The sequence below is a fragment of the Bufo gargarizans genome, chromosome 2 (assembly GCF_014858855.1).
Source record: "Bufo gargarizans isolate SCDJY-AF-19 chromosome 2, ASM1485885v1, whole genome shotgun sequence".
In the NCBI taxonomy this organism is placed as follows: Eukaryota; Metazoa; Chordata; class Amphibia; order Anura; family Bufonidae; genus Bufo; species Bufo gargarizans.
In genome coordinates, this window is record NC_058081.1 from 404,349,965 (window position 1) to 404,374,011 (window position 24,047).

Here is a 24,047-nt window from a genome sequence, read left to right on the forward strand (position 1 = left end):
GCAATATATTTTTACCTGCGCTAAATTGATCAGTCTCAGGGACATTCATGCTGAGGACAGTGCACAAAGAGAAATTTGCTCTTTTTACTACCAAAAGCTTTTTTTTTTAAAGACCCCAAAGTGTGTGTGTTTGACCGCAGCAAGATATTTTTCTTTAATACCTGTTAGTGACATATACTGTACATCATCCGCAGACTGTGTCTTTTTGCGTAAATTCAAATAATCAGTGCCACATTTATTGTCTATAGTGTGAATTTAATACACATCTGTGACATATAAAGTACGGCATCAGAAAATTGTTTCTTTAGCGTAAATTTAAATAATCAGGGGCCAACCCTCATCTACTGTCTCTGTAGTGTGTGTGTTTGTAATACACATCCGTGACATACACAGTACTCCATCTGAAAACTGTTTATTAAGCGTAAATTTCAATAATCAGGGGCCAGCCCTTATCTACTGTCTCTGTAGTGTGTGTGTGTGATACACATCCGTGACATATACAGTACACCATCTGAAAACTGTTTCTTTAGCGTAAATTTAAATAATCAGGGGCCAGCCCTCATCTACTGTCTCTGTATTGTGTGCGTGAAATACACATCTGTGACAGGGTATAAGGAACCAGACTGAGCTGTGGCTCTCGCCATTCAACCTACAACCAGGCATGGTTGTGTCTGACAATGGCCGTAACTTGGTGGCGGCTTTGGAGCTTGGCAACCTGACACACATCCCATGCCTAGCCAACGTCTTAAACTTAGTGGTTCAGCGGTTTATCAAAACCAACCCCAATTTGCCAGAGCTACTTGTGAAGGCGCGCCATGTATGTGCCCATTTCCTTCATCCACAGCTTCAGCCGATCTGTCAATGCTGCAGCAGCGCTTGCGGCTTCCTGCTCACCGACTGTTGTGCGACATGAGAACGCGCTGGAACTCTACGTTCCACATGTTGGCCAGGATTTTTGTAAACAGCAGAGGGCAGTTGTGGAATACCAGCTGCAACATGGTTGTTCCCTTTTGGGTCAACTGCCACTATTCACAAGCCAGGAGTGGGCATTGATGTCAGACCTCTGTGAGGTTTTAAAAACTTTGATGAATCCACACAGATGGTTAGTGGCAATAACGCTATTATCAGTGTAACCATCCCACTGCTGTGTCTACTCAAACGATCGCTGCTCACAATTAAGGACAATGCTCTGAATGAGGCAGATGAGGAAATGGGGGAGGACATTACCCAGATTGATAGCCAGACCACCTACAGTTTGTCTTCTCAGCGCAAATTGGAGGAGGAGGAGGAGCTGGAGACAGTTGCCTCTGCTACAGAGGGTAGTATCCATGCCATGGAACTTTAATTCCATCTGTTCAGCGTGGATGGGCAGAAGAGGAGGAGGATGAGGAGATGGAGAGTCATCCTGATGTTGACATTGACGTCTTGCCTGTTGGTACACTGGCACACATGGCTGACTTCATGTTAGGCTGCCTTTCCCGTGACCTTCGCGTTATACGCATTTTAGATAACACGGATTACTGGGTGTTTACACTTCTTGACCACTACTACAAAGAAAACTTCTCATCTCTCATTCCTGTGGTGGAGAGGACGAGTAAAACGGTGCAATACCAGAAGATACTTGTTGAGAGATGGCTCCAAAATGTTCCAGTCAGTACTACCTTAGGCAACCGAGGAAGGGAAACAAGGGGAACACACAGTAGTTCCAACAAAGGCAGGGAAACACTCTTCAAGGCATTGGACACTTTCATGACACCCTGCCAGCAACCTCACCCTGAAGCGTGGCCTAGTGGTACAAGGAGGGGAAAGTTTTGGAAGTTGGTGAAGGAATACATAGCAGATCGTGTCAGCGTCCTAAATGATCCCTCAGTGCCTTACAACTGATGAGTGTCCAAGCTGGACACGTGGCATGAACCTGCGCTCTACGCCTTGGAGGTGCTGGCCTGCCCTGTCGCCAGCGTTTTGTCTGAGCGTGTGTTTAGTGCTGCTGGTGGCATTATAACAGATAAGCGTATCCGCTTGCCTGCTGGCAATGCTGACAGGTTGACTCAGATAAAAATGAACAAGGCCTGGATTGCCCCTGACTTCTCAACTCCACCAGAGGACAGCTGAGCTGATGATGAACATAAAGGCTATTTCAATCTATTATTTATAATGTACACAATCTACTGTGTAGTGTATTCCCATGCACCTTTTCCACCACAAAAAAGAGTATATGGTTGAATCTTGTTTTCTCCTCCTCCTCATCCAGATTGTATATATTCCCTCCACTCTAGTTTTTTTTTTTTTTTTTTTTATAGGGTCAGCTCAACTGCAGGCCCTCAACTAAAAATGTTTTATAGGGTCAGCTCAACCACAGGCCCTCAACAAAAAATGTTTTATAGGGTCAGCTCAACTGCAGACCCTCAATTTTTTTTTTTTATAAGGTCAGCTGAAAAGCATGCACTTACATATAATGTTTGTACAGCATGCACTCGCATATTACGTTTTAGAGCGTCAGCTCACCTGAAGGCACTCGCAAATAATGTTTTAGAGTATCAGCTGAACAACATGCAGTTGAAAATAATGTTTTAGAGCGTCAGGTCACCTAAAGGCACTCACAACTAATATTTTAGAGCGTCAGCTGAACAACATGCACTTAAAAATAATGTTTTAGAGCATCAGCTGTACAGCATGCACTTCCATATAATGTTTTAGAGCGTCATTTGAACAGCATGCACTCACATATAATGTTTTAGAGCGTCAGCGCACCTGCAGGCACTCACATATAATGTTTTACAGCGTCAGCTCACCAGCAGGCGCTCGCACATAATGTTTTACAGGGTCAGCTCAACTGCAGGCCCTTGCATATAATGATTTACAGGGTCAGCTCAACTGCAGGCCCTCACATATATTGTTTTACAGGGTCAGCTCAACTGCAGGCCCTCGCATATAATGTTTTACAGTGTCAGCTCAACTGCAGGCCCTCACATAAAATGTTTTACAGTGTCAGCTCAACTGCAGGTCCTTGCATATAATGTTTAACAGGGTCAGCTCACCTGCAGGCCCTCACCTACAATCTTTTTCAGGGTCAGCTCACCTTCTGATGATGACAGCAAAGTCTTGCCTGTTGGTACTCTGGCACACATGGCTGCCTTTCCTATGACCCGCCCGTTATATGCATTTTAGACAACACAGATTACTGGTTCTTCACCCTTCTCCACCCCCACTACAAAGATAACTTCTCATCTCATCTGGTGGAGAGGAGAAGCAAAACGATGCTATACCAGAAGGTCCTTGTTAAAAAAATTGCTCCAAAATGGATCGTCGCCATCACGGGCACGTGCAATCGCCTAGAAGTTACCTAGAGTCAACAAAGAGGCAGGCGTTCACCTTCAAGTCAAGTCTCAGTAGCCAAGAGTCTGGTCAACACAATCCTCACCATGATGGCACACTGGGTGAACATTGTGGAGGCTGGGAGAAAGTTGGCTGCTGGCACCAGACTTGCCCTCCAATAGATCCTCGTCAACGGAAAGTGTACTCATTACAATAACAGGGCCGCTTAGGAGTGCTGTATTGTTATTTATCATCACTACCTCCTCGAGTCGGGAGTGGGTAAATGCCGAGCGCCTGCTGCCTTCCTTGGATTCTTCTGCTTTAATAACTTGGCCCACCCTCTCTGGGTGGTTCACAATTAGGAAAAAAAGGGGCAAGGCCACAACAGCCAATCAGATTTAAGCCATTGACCTCCCTTGGATGAAGTATACCTTTCTCAAGCTCCCTCTCCGGCATCGAACCCTGATTCCCCGTTACCCGTGATCACCATGGTAGGCGCTGAAAAGAACATTAAAAGTTGATAGGGCAGACATCCAAATTAATTGTTGCTGTCACAGGGATGTGCAATCACCCTAGAATCACCAATGTGGCAGCAGGCCCTTGCCCCTAAGCATTTAGATGGTCAGATCAGCAGGCCCTTGCTCCAAATGTTTTTGAGTGTCACCAGCAGGCCATCAATCATAATTTTTCAAGGGTGTGTATAATGCCCTCCTGTATGTGTAACAAAGGGTGTTTTGGAGTGTCGGTTCCTTGTATTTTTGGTTAGCCCTTACACTTAGTGCATAGGCTTTATGAGTGTAGGAGTCCCACTACATGAACAATTGTACCACAATGTGAATGAGGCCTTCCTTTATGTGATATACAGGCTGTTTTGGAGTTCCTCTTGCTTGTAATTTTTTGCAGCACTTGCACTTTTTATACAATTGAATATAATGGAAAGAATGTGTCCTAACAATTTTTCCTGTAAAATAGATTATTATTTTTTTTGGGGGGGGTTGTGCCTATTTTTGTCAGTCTGTAAAAGTGGCGTACAACTCGGGCAGCATGGTTTCCAGCAGTGAACTGGGAGTCAAAGATGCATCCAGAAAACGTCCCCATGCTGTTCTCGATCCATTTTCGGTGGTGTTTCTGTCACTTTCGGACTTTTTCCAATTGACCAGGCACCCTCCTCTCTTCAGAGCAGGGGGTGCCTGGTTGTCTCCCATTTACTTCCATTATACTTGGGTGCTCGTCCGAGCACACAAATATAGCAATGTGTTCGGGCCGAACACCTAAATACTTTGGTGCTCGATCATCACTAATGTCTGTTATGGGAAAGTTTTTTTTTTTTTTTACTTAAAAGTTTTACTGTGTGACTTCAACTTTTGTTTTACATTACATTGTGTAATGTAATGCATTGCTTGCAAGCTTTTACACTGACAGAGTACATTTGGACCCAGCCAGGAAACTGGCATCGGTCTATTAATGGATGCTGTCGTATACAGTAGTGTTGAGCGCAAATATTTGAATTACAAATATTTATCTTGAATATCGCAACTTTGAGAATTTGCAAATATTTTGAATATAGTGCTATATAGTTCTGAGTTGTTTGTCTAAATTCGGAACATTGTGTGATTACAGGGGTTCCAGTTCCCTCTGTACAGCACAGGACTTCTACAGAGGATATTGAGGTGGTTGTCTTGTCGGCAGAGGAGAAGGAAGAGAGAGAGCATGTTGGATCCTCCCAGCATGCAGATGCTCAACCACCACCTGATATGGGCGAAATGGTGGAGGCCGAAGAGGCTGGTCCCTCTCAGCAGCTGCATTCTCCCACCACAGCTCCTGATGAGGAAGAAGAGGAGGAGGAGAAGGAGGAGGTTGTCACCAGCCCCCGCCAAAAGGGAAAATATGTGCACACAGCAATATAATTCTATATCCATAACATGTAGAGAAACAAAGGGCCAATGAGGGGACAACACACACTATAGTAATAGAAAACAACAACACTGGACAATAACTCTGTAATCTGCATAAAAACCATTAACTAACCAACTAAATAACATTATACTCTACATAATTATCACAAATTAACCAACTAAATAAATTATAACTACTGAAATAGCACTAACTAACCAACTAAATAACATTATACTATACTGAACTATCACTAACTAACCAACTATATAATCATGATAAATATCATTAACTAACTAATTGCAATGTAAATCATCAGTACTTTAACAAATACTCCACACAATACATTCATTGCCTCTTAATCTTATTAGGAAGTAATTTTAATATTTTTTTTAATCCTAACAATACTAAATAAAATAAAAAATGAAAAATATTCAGCTGCAGCAGGACGACCAAAGGGCATTGCTGGATATCAGAGCCCAGCAAAAGAAAATAGCAGCAAAGGAGGTTACATCAACAGCAGCGGCATCTGGATAAGAAGGTGCATCTGTTGGGGGAGCTGCACCATAAGGGGATCCAGGAGTTGCTGGACCTCCATAATCAACTAAAAAAGTTGCCTTAAAGGCATATTTGTTCCTCAACATTGTTAATAATTATTTTTTGACGTTCTAACATGTGCTTTTGTTTTTTGATATTGTTATGTTTTTGACTAATTTTAACCTATAAGGTTTCAGGAAGGCCCCTTTTGTCCTGGGGCAAACTCATTTGGATCAGGACAGATAGCAGCAGCAGGTAAAGGTAATGGTGGAGTAATCGGCCTACACAAAACTCAGCAGGATCAGGACAGACATTAGCAGCAGCAGGTACATGGTAACGGTGTAGTATAAGGCCTGCACCTAGCTCCACCACACTCATTAGGACAGACAACAGCAGGTAAATGGTAATGGTGTAGTATAAGGCCAAACTCAGTCAGAACAGACAGGAGCTGGTTCTTTGTTTGTAGCAGGAATATGTTCCCAGGAATACGCCCCGCCAGAACGGGGCAATCCCAATAATAAACTAATTCAACTCTGACAGCAGCATGTTCTTTGTTGGCAGCAGGAATGTTTTCCCATGCATACACATTGCAATATATTCCTTTGCAATCTTTAAAATCCTTTGAAATAAAAATTGTCAAAGCTCTTACAAAAATAAAATAAAAGGACACCACTCCGAGTGCTGTCCGCATCCATTGCTCCATTCCGTGGCCCCGCAAAAAAATATATAATGTTTTGCGTATCCGCGATTTGCGGACTGCAATAGACACCACGGTCGTGTGCATGAGGCCCATATTGTAGGAAGGAGCAAGGGTTCCGTCGTTGACAGAAGGCATGTGTCACCGAGGTTCCTGGCCTTGGTGAAGTAAGAGCCAGTAATTTGAGGTGTCAGCAGCAGCTAGTGCTGATTTACACTTTTGCTATTGTAGTATGGCGGTATAGCTCATCCGGGACAGCTCTTACTGGCAGTAGTCAAAAGTGATAGGTGGGTGACTGACTTCTCCCCAAATTCCAGGCCGGGTCTTGACTGGCCTATATCAAACCCAGCCAGCAGTTTCAGCTGTGTGTGGATTACGCCTATCTGACAGTGAAGCACTGTCAGTCTCTGTGTTTGGGATCTGAAGCTTTGTGCTGTGCTGGAGGGCTGAGAGCCGCATACTGGGAAATAGGTCCCCTAAAGCCTGCTGTGGGCCGCTGGAGATAAAACTGCAAACAAGTAAATTTTTTATTCTGTAGACTTGACTTAATAGGATGTAAGATTACTTCAGTCAGCTGCCCGACCTACCAACCCAAACTACCCTCTCATCCAAAGAAACACTCAGAAGTCAACTTCTTGGTATAAATGGCCGTAGCAGACCGTTTATTAAACAAACAAATAACTTCATAAACATTATTTTAATGATCACAATCATAAACACATAAAAACATAAATGAAGTGCAATACATTCAAACACATTGAGAAAGGATCCTAGAAGGCAATCCAAGCAAGCTGTGCTCTTCACTCCCCATCTCCACTTGATTTCCACCTTACCCTTGGCCGCAGTAACTGACCCAAAGGTACCAAATCCTCCAAATTATATCTCCATCCACCCCTGTAGGCATTTTAGCCCAAACAGGAGCCCCAGCCATCAGCTTACCGAACCTCATGAGATGCACGCTCCAACGTGTCATGCCCACAAATCCATACCCACATCGTTGAGGTGCACACCATCAGCCTTCAAGAATTGAGACGAAGCAGCCTCCAACTCGCGATGTCGCACCACAAATCCGCCCTGGTGCCGAACAAAACGACCCACCTCCTTATTTAGCTTTGTTAATCCGCTCCACTGACCTCGCAAACCGCCACGACTTTCTAGCAACCACTTCGGACCAAACCACCAACAAATCCGGAAACTCTCCCAACAGCCGCAACAGATCCAATTTGATGTCATGTATCACATCCCGTGAACGACGAACATGCAAAACTAAAATGTCAGGGGGCCTATCCAGCAACACAAAAGCATGGAATTCGGGCAACACCTGACCCCACAACATCCCCCGTACACCAATGCACCGCACTTGCGACTCCTCCGGCCGAAAACCTAATTGCCTTCCATTTCTCTGCACATCAGCTCTCAACGCGCCCCAGTGAACATATGAATGGCCCAGAATCCACGCCAAGCACGAAGCGGACCCTACAAAACAAAACACACACAATGAGCCTCACCCCCCCAACATGCAATCATAAACAGCACTCTCCACTACATCATATTCGCTTAATAACCACATCACTGAGACCCCATCTAGCCGCCTCAGTCGCCGCTCCTATCCTGAAGGAATGAGATGCAAATTTCATGGCCAAATGACCAGCAGCCGTCAGACACCGCCTGAAGATCGCAACAAACTGAAAACGGGACAACTCCAGACCATTCAGGTGCACCAAAAAAGAACCCGCTACACCCGGTCGTAATGCCAAAAACTCCGCCACACACAGAACAGGGCACAGCACGGACCCAACCAATGGGCCAACACCACGCAAACCCCTCTTCCGATCTGATCAGTTTTCGACCTACGCAAAACACAAAGAACACCTCCATCAACCAAACAAACGTCATCCCACAACAGTCCACCGCCTCGCGCGCCACTACTCGCAACCAACTCAGAAATTCTAAAGGCCCCGAAGAAAGCCAGCGAAAAGGCATCCCGAAACAAACACACCTCATATGCAGAATCGCAAACCATACCAACCTGCTCTCACAACTGCTGCAACACCGAAAAAGAAACTGGAAGTCGAGTATCCTTCTTAATAGCGCTGCACCAATATCCCTTCAGAGCCTGTTGCACCAAAAAACTCCTGGACACATCTGCTAGACCACGCAAACGCAACCAAAATGTAACAGCTGCCACCCTTTTGGATGCCACCGAGAAAGCCGCTCCAGAACTATAAGATAAACCCACAAAATACACCAACACCTGAAAGTCCTCCGCAACCTCACAACCCCCAACCTGATTCACCAGATTACCCAGCAACCCGGCCCCCTTCGACTCCTCAGGCCACGGACCCGCACACCATTGCCCTTGGCGAAAGGCGTCGTACCCGCAAGAACCCGACGCATCCGTAAACAATTCCAGATCAGCGCTAGCCACCGGCACCTCCATCCACATTGAACGACCGTTAAACTCCACCAAAAAACGCTCCCAAACTTCCAGATCAGCCCGCACCTCCGCAGACAGCCGCAAAAAATGAAAAGGCACCCTAACACCCGCTGTCGCCATAGCCAGTTGCCGACAGAACACCCGACCCATGGGCAAAATTCTGCAAGCAAAATTAAATTTCCCCAAAACTGACTGCACCCGACGCAACTGGACTTTTTTCGCCCTACGCAGAAAAGCCACCTCACTGCGCAAATCCATCACCTTATCCTCTGGCAACCTGTATTCCATTGCCACGCTGTCAATCACAATACCCAAATACTTGACCGAAGTGGCTGGCCCCTCCGTCTTTCTGACGCCAATGGCACGCCAAACCTGCTCCATTGTGCATACCAAAACTGAACAAACCTGCGATCCAGCCGGACCCAAAAATACTAAAAAATGTCCAAATAGTGTAACACAGAATTCCAACCTGCTTCCTGCTTCACTACCCATTCTAAAAATGAACTAAACGTTTCAAACAACGAACAAGAAATCGCACAACCCATAGGTAAACAACAATCAACATAAAACAGCTACTCCCATCTAAAACCGAGTAAATGAAAGCTGTCCGTAAGAATAGGCAACAAACAGAAAGCAGCCTCAATGTCAGTTTTAGCTAACAACGCCCCATACCCAAAAGATGCACCCACCGCACAGCTTCATCAAATGACGTATACGACACTGAACACAACTCATCGTCAATACCATCGTTAACCGAATCCCCCGCAGGAAATGACAGATCGTGAATAAGCCGAAACTTGTTAGGCTCCTTTTTTGGCACCAAACCCAATGGTGACACCCACAAGCCCGGTAACGGACAACCCACAAACAGGGCCGCTATTCTACCAGCTACCACTTCCTTGGCAATGTTCTCAGAAACTACCGCCGGGTGAGACAACGCTGAAGCCAAGTTGCGATCAGTAACCGCAACCCCCTCAGAAACACACAGGATCCTAAAACTGTCTCTAAAACCAGCTAGTAACAACTCCGCCGGCCCCCAATTTGGACAAATCTTTAGAAAAGGCTCCATCTCGACCACCTTCACTGGGGTCACCGCTCTTCTGCACAGCCTCAAATCCCTTACCTTTACCTCGCTTAAAACACTGCGACAAGCTGTGTGCCCCGCCGCAACCGGAGCATCTTGAACCTGCAATCAGCTGAGTACTTACAGTACCCCTCGTTAAATTGCCAACAGCACCCTTTTTTATCTCCGCCACTAAATTCTACTGCCAAGGAACCCCCGGCCGCACCCCGAAAGGGCTGGCTGCCCCCTTTAGGAGCGGACATCAGCCGCATCCATAAGCTGATGTCCTTGTGGTCCCACCGAATACTAGGCCGGACTGCCTTCCGCTGACCAAACTGCTCGTCATACCTAAGACAAGCCATCCCCCCATACGTCCGATACGCCTCCCCAAACGCGTCTATATAGCAGAAAAGTGCCGAACAGTGTTTAGGCGCCTTCTCTCCTATCACACTCGCCAAGACAGCAAAAGCCTGCAGCCAATTCAGAAAGGTGCGCGGAATAAGCCTATACCGCCGCTTCTCCTCCTCTTCCCTTTTGCTCTCATCCAACCACACCCTATCCAAATGAAACTTCTCCAACGAAAATATCTCAACATACTCATCCTTCCAAATCTTTCTCCCTGACCTCCGGCTTCAAGTGCGCTCCCAACGGCCCCTCAAAGCACACGCACACTTCCCCCCTCGCAGCATCCCCCAACCTAACGTCCTCACCAAGTTTTCCCTTATTATCCCCGCTCGCCACCACGTTACCCACCGAAGCACCCGCCGCCGTAACAGGCGCACCACCAGACCCAACCACACTAGATTGTCCGCCACTCCCAACCTCAGGCCCCGGCAGGCCCTGGGGAAGCAGCAGCCTCAGTTCCCAAACGCAAAATAAGAGACAACATACCTGCCAGAAATTCCTGCGCCAAACTCTCCCTACCCTACCTAACTGACCCCCCGCAACCCCCAACCCGCCACCACCTGGAGCAGACTGCTCCGGAACATGACTTGGCATCACAACGATCGGAGATGAAGAAGACAATGGACCAACACCAGATGCGACCTCCGGGCTGTTGTTCACTTCGAATTCCTCCGCACTGAGTTCCCCTTCATCCAACATCGCAACAGAATGGAGACCCCTACCACCGTCCACGTGGCTGGGTCGCAAATCCGATGACACGTCGCTCCCAGGCACACCTGATGGCGGCCGCCATCTCATCTCTGCACTGGTCACCGCGTCCACTCCGCCACCCCTTGTCCCACTGGCCCGTTGGCCAATGGCCACATCGCGCCCTATTGCAGCCGTGACACCTGCCTGCTGCACTGGGGGTGGGACCAAACCAGAACCCCCAGCCAGCAATCCTCCTCTCATCCACCTGCCTGCAATACCCAGCCCCACCAAACACTCCTCAGGCCGAGACAACGCAGAATGCTGCCGACCTCCAGGACCAGGCCACAGCACTCCCACCTCCGTAGATGCCTCCTCAGCCGGCAAGCCCTCACCACATGAGCGTGAGGCCGCATCACCCGACGTCCTCCCCGCCGACCGTCTGCCCACCGCAGGTGCAGGTAAGCCACCAGGGCCATCGCTCTCCACGCTGGGGACATCCCGAGGGGTCGCCTCAGGACCGCCGGGCCCTAACCCTCCCCACTACCGCAGCCGGATGCGCCGCCAAAACTGCTTGCAAACTCTGCTGGACCCATTTGGAACTATGGGGCTCCACCGCGGCCCTGACCGCAGCCATCAATTCATCTAAGGCAGACATGACACCGCAGCCCCTAACTCACCACAATACCCCGGACAATGGTGCAGATCCCACCCCAGATAATATACAGCCCGCGAATTTCAAAACCCCACCCACTTATTTTAACCCTGCAGACACCTAAACCTGCAATTCACCCACTAACCCTTTCCTGCCTAAGTCAAGCTTGTCTGCGCCCCGCTCCGTTGCTCAACTTCAATTGTGTGAACTAATACCAAGACTGAAAAGTGTTGTTTTGTTTTGGCCTTATGTGTGAATAAACACTGAAGTTTTGCTTTGCAAACTGTTTTTTTTTTTTTTGCCTCTGTACTGCGTCCACTTACCCTGCCTACCAGAGTGATTCCCCACAATTACATAGTAACATAGTACATAAGGCCGAAAAAATACATTTGTCCATCCAGCTCAGCCTGTCATTCTGCAAGTTGATCCACTTTAGGGGAATAAAAAGTTCCTTCCCGACTCCAATCAGGCAATTAGAATAACTCCCTGGATCAACAACTCCTCTCTAGTAGCTATAGCCTGTAATATTATTATGCTCCAGAAACACATCCAGGCCCCTCTTGAATTCCTTTATTGTACTCACCATCACCACCTCCGCAGGCAGAGAGTTCCACAGTCTCACTGCTCTGACCATAAAGAATCCTCTTCTATGTGTACAAACCTTCTTTCCTCCAGACGCAGAGGATGTCCCCTCATCACAGTCACAGTCCTGGGGATAAATAGATAATGGGATAGATCTCTGTACTGACCCCTGATAGATTTATACAAATTAATTAGATCTCCCCTCAGTCCTCTTTTTCTAAAGTGAATAACCCTAATTTTTATCATCTTTCAGGGTACTGTAGTTGCCCCATTCCAGTTATTACTTTAGTTGCCCTCCTCTGGACCCTCTCCAGCTCTGCTATGTCTGCCTTGTTTACAGGATCCCAGAACTGTCTGACTAGCGATTTGTAAAGTGGTAGGACTATGTTCTTATCACGGTCATCTATACCCTATTTGATGCAACTCATTATCTTATTGGCCTTGGCAGCAGTTGCATGACACTGGTTTTTGCAGCTTAGTTTGCTGTTTATTAAAATTCCTAGATCTTTTTCGATGTCAGTGTTACCAAGTGTTTTACCATTTAGTATGTACGGGTGACTTGCATTATTCCTTCCCATGTGAATAACTACATTTCTCAGTGTTAAACCTCATCTGCCACTTATCTGCCCAAGCCTCCAATCTATCTAGATCCCTCTGTAGTAGTATACTGGTGGAGGATGCGGGCAAGTGCAGTGAGGTTGACCTGAAGGCCGGAAAATTGTTGTTTTTCCGGGCACGGTTGCATGTCTTACAGTTGAAAAAAACTGTGTCAGACAGCTGCTGCAAAGGCCAATAAGATAATGGTATATAGTATGTATTTGGCTGCTCACCAGCTGGACACAACAAAATGGGTGCACACTTCAATGGACTCGCCCGTCCTAAAATAAGAGCTATATAGAAAATGGATTGGAGAAGGGCACTCACTATATGGGAATACACAGAAATTTAATATGGATACAAATGGATAAAAATGGAAAAAGAAAAAAAAAATGAATGTAGGAATAATCAATGGTATACAATTTTATATCACACTGTAAAATCTCAGCTAAAATAGACTACCTATTGACTACAATAAAAATAAATAAGTCCACACTTCATATGCAGAATAAATCCCAATATGTTAGGGGATCGATGGTGAGGTGTCCCTTACAATTCACACAAACAACCTGCTGTATCCCACAGGCTCCAGGTTTTGTGGGCAGGCGACACAGATAGTTAGTAGCAGGATTAGTGTAGTAGGTTATGGATAAACTTCAATACACAATGTTAATTTTCCCACTTGTAAGTCACACAGGCCTGTTGTATCCCTCAAGCTCCAGATTAATAGCAGGATTAGTATGGTGGGTTATAGACTTCAATACACAATGTTATTCTCAACCTTTTATGGTACTAATAGTGAATCCACACAAGCCTGCTATATCCCACAGGCTCCTGGTTGATAGCAGGATTAATATAGTGGATTGCAGATTTGTGTGTAGTCCGTAAGTCCACACTTTAGTGAGGGATCCCTCATGAATTATTCAAGCCTGCTGTATCCCCAAAGCTCCAAATTAATGTAAGCGGACAATACAAACAGTTTAAGCAGGATTAGTATGGTGAGTGGCGGATAACTTTTCCTCAATACATAATGTTGCTTGTACTGTTTTTTTTTACATTACCGCTTCTGGATTCCGGTTATGTCCTATGAGGAATTCCTCTGTCTGCCCGTCACGGCGTTCGATGCGGCTGTTACCTAACGCGGTGTCCCGCGTAGTTCCCGAGTCGAACGTAGCGTCCCACGTGACTCTGTGACTGCTTCCTGTGGGACGTCTCTGATCTCCCGGGTCCTGCTTTGCCTCCGCTGCTGCTCACATCCACTCACGGAGTTGCAGGTATCTGCAGAGATGTGGCATTAAATTTCTATGAATATAGAAAAAAAGTAAATAAAAAGTCCAGTACGATACCAAACGCGTTTCAGGGTATACACCCCTTCATCAGTGGCTATCAAACTGGACTACTTGTGAGGGCTTTATATATCCCGCCGTATCTGGAATATCTGGTTGTCCACAAAAACTGGATCTGGATTTATTATCTCAACATATAATCTTTTGCCATATCCTGAACCACAAATATATATGTAGTGATATTACAATAATTTCATAAATATCTTAATTCAAATAAGATATAAATATAAAATGTATAAATACATATATGTAATAAAAATGATAAAAATATCGTAAAAAATAATAAAAAAATCGAAAGCGTATAAAAACGCATCCAAACCGCATATGCCTATATGTATTCAATATTGAAGAAAGTGAAGAATTATTGGAAACATTCCTATCCGAAATTAATGTGAACAATAGAGGCCTAATATTTACACCAAAAACTAGTAAGGACCAGGTCGAATTTTTGGACCGAAATATTAACATAAAAGACAATAGGGGATGCTGCAATACCTATTTTAAACCTGTGGCGAAAAACAGCTATATACGATTCACAAGCTGTCATTTGCCACGTTGGCTTTTAAATATACCAACTGGCCAATTTAGACGGCTCAAACGTGATTGTACAGAAGAAGGAAAATTTGAAGAGGAAGCAAAATTCTCGAGTCAGCAATTTTTTGAGAGAGAATATCCAACGAAAGTTGTGAAAAAAGCTCTAGAAAAGGTGAGAAATATGGACAGAAAACAGTTTTTGAGGAGAAGGCCCCTATACAAACCGATGACACATTAAGATTGATATTGCTGTTTCATTCACAATACTACCAAGTGGAGAAAATTATTTTAAAAATATTGGCATATCCTTCTGGAAGATAAAATAGTAGGCCCCCTTTTGAGTTCTGAGCCAAAGATCACATATGCCAAGGTAAATAACCTTGCCTCCGCAGTAGCCACAACGGTAAAAAAGACCCTTATAAAACCAAATGGATCCAAACTACAAAAGGTTTCTTTAAATGTGGTCAGTGCAACAACTGTAAAATGACTCATTTTCCAAAGAAAACCATGGAGGCCAGTTTGACGCAAAATTCTTTTAAACTATCTGTTAGGGATGCTTTGACACCTGGACTGTGGCATGCCGGAGGGCAATCCATGGCAAAACTCCCATGGAAAATGACATAGTTGACACAGAGTTGGGTTTTAATCCATAAAGGGCATACATCACCTAACAATCCAAAATTTTTTAACCGCCTCCGGACCGCCTAACGCAGATGAGCGGTCCGGAGGCGGCAGCCCTGTGCACAGTGACGCATATACACGTCATCTCGCGAGGGCCGAGATTTCCTGTGAACGCGCGCACACAGGTGCGCGCGCTCACAGGAACAGAAGGTAAGCGAGTGGATCTCCAGCCTGCCAGGCTGGAGATGTGATTTTTTTTAACCCCTAACAGGTATATTAGACGCTGTTTTGATAACAGCGTCTAATATACCTGCTACCTGGTCCTCTGGTGGTCCCTTTTGTTTGGATCGACCACCAGAGGACACAGGTAGCTCAGTAAAGTCGCACCAAATACCACACTACACTAAACCCCCCCCATCACTTTTTAACCCCTTATGAACCCCTGATCACCCATGATCACCCCATATAAACTCCCTGATCACCCCCCTGTCATTGATCACCCCCCTGTCATTGGTCACCCCCCTGTAAGGCTCCATTCAGATGTCCGTATGATTTTTACGGATCCACGGATACATGGATCGGATCCGCAAAACGCATACGGACGTCTGAATGCAGCCTTACAGGGGGGTGATCAATGACAAGGGGGTGATCACGCATATAGACTTCCTGATCACTTCCCTGTCGTGGATCACCCCCCTGTCATTGATCACCCCCCTGTAAGGCTCTATTCAGACGTCCGTATGATTTTTACAGATCCATGGATACATGGATCGGATCCGCAAAACACATGTGGACGTCTGAATGGAGCCTTACAGGGGGGTGATCAATGACAGGCGGGTGATCACCCATATACACTCCCTGATCACCCCCTGTCATTGATCACCCCCCTGTAAGGCTCCATTCAGACGTCCGCATGTGTTTTGCGGATCCGATCCATGTATCCATGGATCCGTAAAAATCATACGGATGTCTGAATGGAGCCTTACATGGGGGTGATCAATGACAGGGAGGTGATCACCCATATACACTCCCTGATCACCCCCTGTCATTGATCACCCCCCTGTAAGGCTCCATTCAGACGTCCGCATGTGTTTTGCGGATCCGATCCATGTATCCATGGATCCGTAAAAATCATACGGACGTCTGAATGGAGCCTTACCAGGGGGGTGATCAATGACAGGGAGGTGATCAGGGAGTCTATATGGGTGATCACCCCCCTGTCATTGATCACCCCCCTGTCATTGATCACCCCTCCCTGTAAGGCTCCATTCAGACATTTTTTTGGCCCAAGTTAGCGGAAATATATATATTTTTTGTTTGTTTTTTCTTACAAAGTCTCATATTCCACTAACTTGTGTCAAAAAATAAAATCTCACATGAACTCACCATACCCCTCACGGAATCCAAATGCGTAAACATTTTTAGACATTTATATTCCAGACTTCTTCTCACGCTTTAGGGCCCCTAAAAAGCCAGGGCAGCATAAATACCCCACATGTGACCCCATTTCGGAAAGAAGACACCCCAAGGTATTCGCTGAGGGGCATATTGAGTCCATGAAAGATTGAAATTTTTGTCCTAAGTTAGCGGAAAGTGAGACTTTGTAAGAAAAAAAAAAAAAAAAATAATCAATTTCCGCTAACTTATGCAAAAAAAATAATAATTCTATGAACTCGCCAGGCCCCTCATTGAATACCTTGGGGTGTCTTCTTTCCAAAGTGGGGTCACATGTGGGGTATTTATACTGCCCTGGCTTTTTAGGGGCCCGAAAGTGTGAGAAGAAGTCTGGGATCCAAATGTCTAAAAATGCCCTCCTAAAAGGAATTTGGGCACCTTTGCGCATCTAGGCTGCAAAAAAGTGTCACACATCTGGTATCGCTGTACTCAGGAGAAGTTGGGCAATGTGTTTTGGGGTGTCATTTTACATATACCCATGCTGGGTGAGAAAAATATCTTGGTCAAATGCCAACTTTGTATAAAAAAAATGGGAAAGTTGTCTTTTGCCAAGATATTTCTCTCACCCAGCATGGGTATATGTAAAATGACACCCCAACTTCACCTGAGTACGGCGATACCAGATGTGTGACACTTTTTTGCAGCCAAGGTGGGCAAAGGGGCACATATTCCAAAGTGCACCTTTCGGAATTCGCAGGCCATTTTTTACACATTTTGATTGCAAAGTACTTCTCACACATTTGGGCCCCTAAATTTCCAGGGCAGTATAACTACCCCACAAGTGACCCCATTTTGGAAAAAAGACACCCCAAGGTATTCCGTGAGGGGCATGGCGAGTTCCTAGAATTTTTTTATTTTTTGTCGCAAGTTAGTGGAATATGAGACTTTGTAAGAAAAAAATAAAATAAAAATCATAATTTTCCGCTAACTTGTGACAAAAAATAAAAAGTTCTATGAACTCACTATGCCCATCAGCGAATACCTTAGGGTGTCTACTTTCCGAAATGGGGTCATTTGTGGGGGTTTTCTACTGTCTGGGCATTGTAGAACCTCAGGAAACATGACAGGTGCTCAGAAAGTCAGAGCTGCTTCAAAAAGTGGAAATTCACATTTTTGTACCATAGTTTTACCCAAACCATTTTTTTTTGCCCAAACATTTTTTTTTTATCAAACACATGTAGAACAATAAATTTAGCGAAAAATTTATATATGATGTCGTTTTTTTTGCAAAATTTTACAGATGAAAATAAAAAATTTCATTTTTTTGCAAAAAAATCATTACATTTCGATTAATAACAAAAAAAGTTAAAATGTCAGCAGCAATGAAATACCACTAAATGAAAGCTCTATTAGTGAGAAGAAAAGGAGGTAAAATTCATTTGGGTGGTAAGTTGCATGACCGAGCAATAAATGGTGAAAGTAGTTTAGTGCAGAAGTGTAAAAAGTGACCTGGTCATTAAGGTGGTTTTAGCTAGCGGGGTTGAAATGGTTAACAACATGGTTTAAAACATCCAGTGTATGTATACGATCAGGTATGATGTTGTATCGATCAGGCAGTGTAAGGGTTATGCCCTCTTCACAGACATTGACAGACCAAACGCACCTTTTAATGCACCGCAAACAACCGCAAACAGTCCATTTGCCCAACCGCAAACTCCCCATTTGCACAAGGTTGGATACCAAGCTAGCCATGTCCCGTTGATGTCATTGAAGGTTTCTTCAACCGGGAACCGGTTGATGGAAAAGCAGCTTGGTCGGTCCTCTTACTCCCAAGTTGGGGCACTGCGCGTGCATGGAGCAATGTGCTGTGACACCCTATATGAGTGGTGTCTTAACTAGTACTATTCCTATCATTTTAATCCCTGTTACAAAATTATTTCAAGATGTCGTAATGGTTCGTTAATTCGACAATGGTTAATCAATTCGACACACGTCCCCAGATAGGGGACGTGTGTTGAATTGATTAACCATTGTCGAATTAACGAACCATTACGACATCCTGAAATAATTTTGTTCTGAGCTCTGTACTTGCTTTGTAATGGAATTGATGGGGATTTTTTTTAAATTGTCTGCATTATTTCTAATAAACTATTAAGAGACTTTATTATGATTTTTTTAATTATATGTATTAAAAACCCAACAACCCCAAAAAATTAATAAAGAAAATTAATGTTTTTTCTATGAAAAAATATCCAGCCGATCGCTTTCGGTCTGATCATAATGAAGCAACGGCCTTATCATCTGGGGTGTGGCAACATTGCCAACACACTCATAGAGGTGATGATCGCTTCATTGTGATACGCAAGCCCCTTCACCACAACAAGGTAAAGATCACAAAGGGGAATTGACACTTGCATGTGCCTTTTTTTTTTTTTTTCTTGCATCCACAGTGCACCACCAGAGGACAGAAAAATTAGGCATGTACACATGCCTGAAAAATAATGGTATTGTTGCAGCCGCTGTTGTAGCAGCGGCCGGAAATTTTTTTTCCAGGCAGAAAGGTGACTAAAACATTGTTGCTTGAACCCTAGTTGGTGGCGGAGAATTCACAAAAGTCATCCGGTATGCAGACATTAAATACAGCAGCGTGGGGACCATTTTGAGGCCAAGGCATGTCATCAGGCCTTTTGTTAGTCAAACGTATCCCCAACTGTCAGTCCCTTCGGGATCCATGCCTCATTCATCTTAATGAAGGTGAGGTGATCAACATATTTTTGACCGAGGCGACTTCTCTTGTCAGTGCCAGAAGTTCTATCGCAAACTGGGATAGCTCAGGCCACAGATCAAGCCTGCACACCCAGTAGTCAAGGGGTTCATCGCTCCTCAGAGTGTCGATATCTGCAGTTAAGGCAAGGTAGTGTGCTACCTGTCGGTAGAGTCGTTCTCTAGGGCTGGATCACGAAGGGCTGTGGCGATGTGTAGAACTGAAAAAGTTCTGCATGTCCTCCATCAACAACACATCTGTAAAGCGTCCTGTCCTTGCTGCCGTGGTCGTGCTAGGAGGAGGATTACTTTCACCTCTTTCCTAGTTAGATTCCCGTTGTGCTGTGACATCCCCCTTATAAGCTGCGTAAAGCATATTTTTTAGTTTGGTTTTGAACTGCTGCATCCTTTCCGACTTTCGGTAATTTGGTAAAATGTCCGCCACTTTCTGCTTATACCGGGGGTCTAGTAGCGTGGCCACCCAGTACAGGTCGCTCTCCTTCATCCCTTTTATACGAGGGTCCCTCAACAGACATGACAGCATGAAAGACCCCATTTGCACAAGGTTGGATGCCGAGCTACTCATTTCCCGTTTCTCGTCCTCACTGATAGATTGATAGTCTGTTCTTCACCCAAGCCACGTACAACGCAACGGGTCAAAGATAGGTGACAACAATGAGCACCCTGGGATGCCTGCTGTTGTTGGTCTTCCTCCTCCTCAAAGCCACAATCCTCCTCTGACTCCTCTTCCTCATAGTCCTGTTGCAGCGTTGCCGCAGGTCCGGCAAGCGATGATGACAAGGCTGTTTCTGGTGGTGATGGTGACAACAACTCTTCCTCTTCACGCTCATCTACAGCCTGATCCAGCACTCTTCGCAGGGCACGCTCCAGGAAGAAAACAAATGGGATGAGGTCGCTGATGGTGCCTTCGGTGCGACTGACTAGGTTTGTCACCTCCTCAAAAGGACGCATGAGCCTACAGGCATTGCGCATGAGCATCTAGTAACGTGGCAAAAAAATTCCCAGCTTCGCAGAGGCTGTCCTAGCACCCCGGTCATACAAATAATCGTTGACGGCTTTTTCTGGAGCAGGCGGTCGAACATTAGGAGTGTTGAATTCCAACGTGTTGGGCTGTCGCAAATCAAGCGCCTCACTGGCATGTTGTTTCGCTGCTGAATATCGGAAAAGTGCGCCATGGCCGTGTTGGAACGCCTGAAATGGCCACACACCTTCCTGGCCTGTTTGAGGACGTCCTGTAAGCCTGGGTACTTAGACAAAAAGCGTTGTACGATGAGATTCAACACATGTGCCATGCACGGCACATGTGACAAATTCAATGCCGCCAACAAATTGCTTCCATTGTCACACACCACTTTGCCGATCTCCAGTTGGTGCGGGGTCAGCCACTGATCCACTTGTGCGTTCAGAGCGGACAGGGGTGCTGGTCCGGTGTGGCTCTCTGCTTTCAGGCAAGTCAACCCCAAGATGTGGAAAAGCCCCTGGGGAAGTGGGGGGATTCAGTTTATGTGCAGCCAGACGCCGCAGCAGAAGAGGACTCAGCCAAGAAGGTTATCAAAGAGGATGGAGTAGGAAGAGTAGAGGAGGTGGCAGTAGGCCTGCCTGCAAGTCGTGGCAGTGTCACCAACTCCGCTGCAGAGCCACGCATTCCATGCTTGTCAGCTGTCAGCAGGCTGATCCAATGCAAAGTTTATGTGATATACCTGCCCTGATCGTACTTTTCAGACCAGGTATCAGTGGTCAGATGGACCCTTGCCCCAACACTGTATGCCAGAGATGCCATGACTTCCTCTTAAATAACAGAGTAGAGGTTTGGGATTGCCTTTTTTGAAAAAAAAATTGTCCGGGAATCTTCCACTGTGGTGTACCGATAGCGACAAATTTTTTGAAGGCCTCAGACTCCACCAGCTGGTATGGTAAAAGCTGGCGGGCTAAGAGTTCCGTCAAGCCAGCTGTCAGACACCGGGCAAGGGGGTGACTCTGTGACATTGACTTCTCGCGTTCAAACATTTCCTTGACAGACACCTGACTGTGGGCAGATGAGATGGAACTGCTGAAGGTGATAGGCAGAGTGGCGGGTGGTTGAGAGGGGGCAAGGAGGACAGCAGTGGTTGGACATGGCTGAAGATGCTGGACCAGGAGGAGGATGGTGGCTTTGAATTTGTTTGCTGCTTGTACTCATGTGTTGATCCCATTGACGTTTGTGATGTGAGATCATGTGCCTTTACAAAGCTGTTCGACTTCCCATGACTCAGTTTCTTTTGGCACAGGTTGTAAATGGCATTGCTGTTATCAGCGGCAGACACACAAAAAAAAAATGCCACACTGCTGAGCGTTGCAATGACGGCATTCTGGTGGTGGCAACAGCATGCATTGATTGGCGCGTTGTCTGGCTGATCCCGGGTGCCGATACATGCTGTCTGACTGTGCCACTAGTTTCTTGTGACGACCTCCCCCTGCTTCCAACTCGTCTCCTCCTTCTGTCTGTCTCCCCTACTGAACTTTCCCAGTCTTCTTCTTCTTCTCTTCGAGCAGGCACCCACATGGCATCCATGGACACATCGTCAACATCAACCTCTTCACTTGTATCTGACACTTCAGCATCATCATCATCACACTCTACGTCCATGTATGTGATCCTGCCTGACTGAGACATATCCCTGTTTTCTACATCCTCTGGCAATAATAGTTGCGCATCACTAATTTCATCCAAATGATGTGTAAATAACTCCTCTGACGGACCAAGTGAAGCGGCTGTGGTGGTAATGGTGGTGGTGTTGGTGGGCAGGAGAGTGGTAACTTGAGAGCAGGTGACCGAAGCTGAGCTGGAGGAGGATGGTGCGTCAAGGTTCTTAGCGGAAGCTGTTGAAGATTGGGTGTCCTGTGTAAGCCAGTCAACTATGTTCTCAGAATATTTCTGGTTTAGGGTACGTGGCCTCTGAACACTGGGCATTATTCCATGGCCAGTTGAAATCACAGCACCACGACCAGAACGGCCCCTGCGGAGTGGCCTGCCTCTGCCTCTCATTTATTTTTTTGATAAGTGGTACTATGCATGCAAGGTACTGTGCCACCCTATATAAGTGGTGGGCAGTAGGCACAGTACAGTCTGTGTGGGCCTGACACATACTGGCTTGCAACTGCGATTATATCACAGAGAAAAAATAATTTGACTTTTTTATCTGCAAGGTATTGTGACACCCTGTAACTGTATGAGTGGTGGCCGCCTGGCCAGTGGGCACAGTACAGTCTGTGTGGGCCTGACACACACTGGCTTGCAACTGCGATTATATCACAGTGAAAAAATAATTTGACTTTTTTTTATCTGCAAGGTATTGTGACACCCTGTAACGGCATGAGTGGTGGCCAGGCCAGTGGGCACAGTACAGTCTGTGTGGGCCTGACACACACTGACTTACAACTGCGATTATATCACAGTGAAAAAAGTTATTTGACTTTTTTTATCTGCAAGGTATTGTGACACCCTGCAACGGTAAGAGTGGTGGCCTGGCAAGTGGGCACAGTGCAGTCTGTGTGGGCCTGACACACATTGGCTTGCAACTGCGATTACATCACAGAGATAAAAAAATAGACCTTTTTTTATCTGCAAGGTATTGTGACACCCTGTAACGTATGAGTGGTGGCCTGGCCAGTAGGAACAGTACGGTCTGTGAGGGCCTGACACACACTGGCTTGTAACTGCGATTATATCACAGTGAAAAAAATTTTTGACTTTTTTTATCTGCAAGGTATTGTGAAACCCTGTAATGGTATGAGTGGTGGCCTGGCCAGTGGTCACAGTACAGTCTGTGTGGGCCTGACACACACTGGCTTGCAACTGCGATTATATCACAGAGAAAATATAATTTGACTTTTTTTATCTGCAAGGTATTGTGACACCCCTTAACGGTATGAGTGGTGGACTGGCCAGTGGGCACAATACAGTCTGTGTGGGCCTGACACACACTGGCTTGTAACTGCGATTACATCACAGAGAAAAAATAATTAGACTTTTTTTATCTGCAAGGTATTGTGACACCCTGTAACGTATGAGTGGTGGCCTGGCTAGTAGGCACAGTACGGTCTGTGAGGGCGTGACATACAGTGGCTTGTAACTGCGATTATATCACAGTGAAAAAATTATTTGACTTTTTTTATCTGCAAGGTATTATGAAACAACCCTGTAATGGTATGAGTGGTGGCCTGGCCAGTGGTCACAGTACAGTCTGTGTGGGCCTGACACACACTGGCTTGCAACTGCGATTATATCACAGTGAATAAATAATTTGACCTTTTTTATCTGCAAGGTATTGTGACACCCTGTAACGGTATGAGTGGTGGACTGGCCAGTGGGCACAATACAGTCTGTGTGGGCCTGACACACACTGGCTTTCAATTGCGATTATATCACAGAGAAAAAATAATTTTACTTATTTTTTATCTGCAAGGTATTGTGACACCCTGTAACGGTATGAGTGGTGGGCTGGCCAGTGGTCACAGTA